The sequence below is a fragment of the Pistacia vera genome, unplaced genomic scaffold, assembly GCF_008641045.1.
Source record: "Pistacia vera cultivar Batoury unplaced genomic scaffold, PisVer_v2 Contig180, whole genome shotgun sequence".
Lineage (NCBI taxonomy): Eukaryota > Viridiplantae > Streptophyta > Magnoliopsida > Sapindales > Anacardiaceae > Pistacia > Pistacia vera.
In genome coordinates this window covers 87715-93485 of record NW_022195899.1, presented here as the reverse complement: position 1 = coordinate 93485, position 5771 = coordinate 87715, and the positions used below count along the sequence as shown (strand labels likewise).

At 35.2% G+C, this 5771-nt stretch overlaps 1 pseudogene; it reads left to right on the top strand.

Annotated features, from left to right (window-relative positions):
* The first annotated feature begins 528 nt into the window (after positions 1-528).
* LOC116126592 lies at positions 529-2240 on the top strand (annotated as a pseudogene).
* The last annotated feature ends 3531 nt before the right edge of the window (positions 2241-5771 follow it).

The window sequence follows — 5771 nt, the reverse complement described above, 5'->3', positions numbered from 1 at the left end:
CGAAATTGCATGTAAAGGAGTTTTGATGGAGAAAGAAAAAAGGGTTTTTCATTTTTGTTTTCTACTTCACATAACCCGACATATATGTCATTCTCATCTCTTTATGGAAAGTGTCGGTGTATTTAAATGCTCACAGACATTTTTCTCACTATTCAACACCAGCACTCCCATCTATAATGATATTTTGTTGTTGCTAATAATCTTTAGCTAATGACATGCACCGGCTAATATTTATGCACACTCTTAATCCTTGGCGTGTATCAATGGTATACGGGTATTAATTTACTGTTCTGAGAGGGACGACTGAGGAGGAGCTAACGACCCGAATGAACTACTCACTCTGGACATTTAAAACAAGAATGAAGTAGCAGGTGGCCCCGAATGGCCAATTTTTATATTAATTAGATCAACATCAATTACATACTTTATTCCTTTATAAACCCCCCCTACTCTCACCCATTCTCACAAATTCTTTCCTTTTTTTCTTCTCTACTTACTTCTCTTTACGAACGAAAAAAAGATAGAACGATGACAATTCCACTCTCTCTTTCATTGCTTTTGTGCCTCCTGATTGTTCCAACCTTCATTTCTCTTCTCCGGTTCAGATCCTGAACTTGTGGTAGAAAAGTACACAAGTATGAAAATATTATACATCAGTGAAACTATATGTATTTGGCTATAATTAATGCTAGCTAGCAATGTGTCACATGTATTCATTGTTTTTGATTAATCGTGTGCATGTATCTGTTGCAGGAGCACTCAATGCCTCTAGGAGAAGTTGGCTTTCTCTCTTGCGGAACTGGCAATCCGATCGACGACTGCTGCGTGTGACCCCAACTGGAAAAGAACCGCCAGCGCTAGCCGATTGCGCATTGGGTTTGGCAACATGCCATTGGCGGCAGGGATGGTAAATATATGTTGTTCACAGACGCAGGTGACTATGACCCTGTGAACCCGAACCAGGTACCTCTTAGGCATGCTGTTTTCAAAAGAGCCTTTATGGATCATTTTTGCAAGTGACATGGTGATCAGATTGAAGAAAGTTGATCATGAATTCCTTCAAGACCATCGACGGTCGAGGTGCTAGCGTGCACATTGCAGGGGGTCGCATCATACTATACAGTATGTGACTATATTAATTCATGGCTGAATATACACGATGTAAGCAAGGTGAAATGCGAATGTGGCGGATTCTCCAAGCCATTATGGGTGGAGGACTATATCGGACGGTGATGGGGTGTCAATTTTGGAGGAAGCCATGTTTGGGTGGTCATTGCTCTCTGTCTAATTGTAATGACGGCTTGATTGATGCTATTCATGCCACGGCTATTACAATCTCTAACAATTACATGACCCACCATAACAAGGTCATGCTCTTGGGCCACAGTGATACCTATACTCAAGGACAAGAACATGCAGTCACCATTGCATTTAATCATTTTGGAGAGGGGCTTGTTCAAAGAATGCCAAGGTAAAATCTTTTTCAATTATAAATTTGAGGCCTAATCATTTTTAATTTGATGGGCTTTGGATCTTAACTTTTTCAACGATATTTAATTGCAGATGTCGACATGGTTTTTCATTAGTGAACAATGACTACACCCATTGGAAATGTATGCGCTTGGGGCAGTGCTTCTTCCTACAATTAACAGCCAAGGCAATAGATTTCTGCTCCTGATAACATAGACAGCAAGAGGTAGATCAGTCTACAAAATGATCTATTATTTTTTATTAACTGTGGACAATTGAAACACTAAAACAAGTATACATAACATTCTTTCAGATCACTAAGCATGAGGATGCGCCACAGAGTGACTGGAAGAACTTGAATTGGAGGTCAGAAGGAGACTTGATGTTAAATGGAGCTTTCTTCACACCGTCTGGGGGCGCAACGTCTTCCAGTTACGCCAAGGCATCAAGTTTAGGAGCCAGACCATCTAATCTAGTAAGTTCACTCACATCCGGAGCTGGTTCACTTAATTGCAGGAAGGGCAAGCGGTGCTAGTTGGAAACCCAAACCTGGACTTGTAATAAAAGTCAGAAGTTAGATATTTGGGAAATGGAAGGAGAAGAAGAAGAAGGCCAATTGTATACTACAAGGAAGTAGGATTCGTCATATATTCTTGTAAAGTATTGGTCTTTGTCCTTTTTTTCTTTATATTGAAGTGTATATACAAGATTAGCCTGTTTCTATAAAACCCACCACCACCATTATTTTGTGATTCTATCACAAATTCTGATGGGGGTTACAAGAAACAAGAGCAGAAATGTTGGTGTATGAAGTGAGTGTTCAATGAAATGAAGCATTCTACGTAATTCCAGAGTACAAAATTGAACTGAAGTTGAAATAAAGTGGCTTTTGGTAGCTATTTATGAAGCATTTTCTTTTCTGGTCTAATCATAACTACATGTGTGTTTATTTGACAATGTTATTTGAGCGTTTACACAAGATGTTGTAAGGGTTAATTCTCCGCCTACTATTCATCAATATCATAATTCATAAACAACCAATTCTTCAACTATAAAAAGCTCGTGGCCCTGACAACTCCAGCTCCCATAAATGGCACCACCAGTCTCATCATCTTAAAGCTACCACCATCTCATCTATTAATGGGCCGCAGTTTTCCTTCTTTTTCCGTTCTCTTTTTCCATTTTTTTTTTTCAATTATTTGATCCCAATTATAGTTTCACTGCACAAGTTTTCAGCATGCCATGTGTAAGTCAGCTTTTCTTATTGGACCAAACTAATATTACATATCCCTTATAAATTGTTGAAACAGTGATATTTTGCTGAAAATGCAACTGAAATTCAGTTTGGTTTTGAAAAACTTTTTGGCGCCAAAGAATTCTTTGTTTTTTACTTGCATTCTGTCCTGTGTGAGCTGCTGCAGTTGATGTGTTTAGGTGTCCTCAGCTATGATTAAGGCTTATGTTAGGGCATCTTCAACTCAACGTCATTAATTACACCAAATTGGTGTAAGTGAACAGTATCACACCAAATTTTGTGTAACATTATTCATCCACGTCAAATTTGGGGTAACATTATTCATCCACACCAATTTGGTGTGATACTATTCATCTATTATAAAATATATTTATTTTCTTATTTATGTTAATTTGATTATTATTTATAATAATAAATTCATAATAATTATATAATTCAAAAAATGATGAAAAATTAAAAACAAAACTTTATTCAATGCAACTATTAAACAACAATAACTCAAAATAAAAATTAACACTAATTTAAAAACACTAAAATTAAAAGAAAATGCAACATAAACTAAAATGACAATTTAGTATTCCGATAGATTAGTTCCGGATCCTCTAAGTTCATCAAAATATTGGTAAGAACTAAAGCTATTTTGAAATCTTTGACCTTGTTGTTGAGCTCTTTTTTGCATAATTCTTGATTGCTCATTTTGAAAAAACTCACGCAAGCTTGGATCGGTTATGGAATTGAAATCCGATTTCAAAATTTTCTTGCTCGACATAGACATATCAAGGATACAGAGGCTCACCATGCTCTTCAAAATGCATTAATTGATTATTTGTGGGAAGAATATACTAATTCAGAAAATAAAATTACTATCAATATGAAATTTTACTTTTGTGTTGTTGTTGTCTTATTTTTTGGGTGGTATTTTATATTAGATGTAATTTTTTTAAATATTAAATGTAATGTTTATGTGATTAAATAAATGCTTAATTTTATTAAATTAGTATAATTTTCAAAGTTATTATTATTTAATAAAAATATCATTCCCAATATTTAATTAATACATACAAAAATAATTAGTGAAATAGATTAATTGTTGATTATTAATAGAAAGAAAAAGAAAGAGAATATTCTAAGGAATATTCTTTTTGGTGTAATATTTGGTGCAATGGGTTGGAGATACAATAGTGAAATACACTAAAAATCACACCAATTTAGTGTGAAACTTGCACCAATTCGGTGTTTGTGGTTGGAGATGGTCTTAGTTGTAAACTTTAGTTTAAATTTCAAATTTGTAAATATCCCTGCAAAGTTGGTGTAACAGTGGATATTTTGGACTGATGTTTTGTTGTATAAATCTATAGTGAAATGAATGAAATTGCAGAACTTTCTCTCAGAACATGTTTTTCTTTCTTTTCCTTAGAATTCTCCAGCCAAAACAACTACAAATGGTATCAGAGCCATACTAGAAAACATGAAATCTCTCCCTCCCACGTTCAATCCTTCATCTCATCTCAAGAACTCCTCTGTTCCAGACTTTATACATCTTCTGCTTCAAACTTCTTACCTAAACCGATGGCTGCTCAATCAGCCTTGATGTCACCTCCAGTCTTTAATAGTAAACATCCAGTCTTTAATAGTAAACAATACCACATGTGGGCTATCAAAATGAAGGCTTTCCTCCGGGGCCAAGGGTTGTGGCAGTATGTAGAAGAGAATAGGCAACCAACACAACGAAGACCAAATCCAACTTTGAATCAGATCCGAATTTATGAAGAAGCTGCTAAGGCTCCGAAAGCTTTGCCCCACATCCATGCTGCTATAACAGACCTTGTTTTCACAAGGATAATGACATGTGAAACTGCAAAAGAGGCTTGGGACAAGTTGCGAGAGGAATTCATGGGAAGTGACACTACAAGGAATATGCAGGTGCTGAATCGAAGAAGGGAGTTTGAGATGTTGAGGATGCAAGAATCTGAGAATGTGAAGGAGTATGTTTGTAATACCCCGTGCTTTTTTTTATGGAGTTTTATTAAATTTTATTTTGTGACTCTGGGGGTAAAGTGTAATAATTTGAAAGTTTTAGAGAGTACAATGCAATAGCCGAAATAAGTGAGGTATAAATTGAAATTTTTTCAGATATTTTGATGAACAGTGACCATTCAATGAAATGAAAAACAAGGAAGAAGAAGAAGAAAAGAAAAAGAGAGGAAAAGATAGAAGGAAAATGAGAGAAAGAAAAGAGAGAAAAGAGAGAAAGAAGAAGAAGAGAAGGAAAGGAAGAAGAAAAGAAAGAAGGGAGAGGAAGATGGAACCAATAATAGAGAGAGAGGGGAGAGAAGAGAACGACGGAAGTGGCTGGAAAAGTGGCCGCTGGCAAGCAAATTCTGGTGATCGGAAAGAGCAAAGGGAGATTGAGCAAATGGGAGGTGAGTAAATCTTGATACTTCTTCTTTTTGGTGATTTATGATTAAGAACTCTCTTTGGATTGTTTTGTCTATGATTTGGTATAAATTCATGAAAACAAAACTAAAATAGGGAGATTGATTTTAATAATTTGGTGTGGGTAGAACATAGAGGTTGTTTCTAAACAAAAATGGGTTGAACATATGATTTTTGATGTAAAGGTTTACTGTACAGAAATTTGACCATCTGGAACTCCGAAAATTGTCCGTATGTTTTGGGTTTTTGTTTAAAGTTGAATTTTAGATATGTTGTTGTAGACTTCTTGAGGAGTGAATTCCACTCAAGGTTGGGTCACACGACTTCATTTCATCATATATTCTATGGTTGTGTGTCATTTTCCGCTGCAAAGTTTATGTTTCTTCATCATGTATTTATTTCATGTTTTGGGTTGTAAAAGATATGGAAAAATCTGATACCATATGTTCATTTTGTAAAAGAAAATTCAATTGCATTTGTTTATTTGCAAATAATGTTATATTTAATTATGAGAAACAAAAAGAAGTGTTTACAAATGTTTTAGCTGGAAAAGTTTTATGATGTTTTAATTCATAAACAGGTTTTCATCGTTTTACCACATGGCATGTCT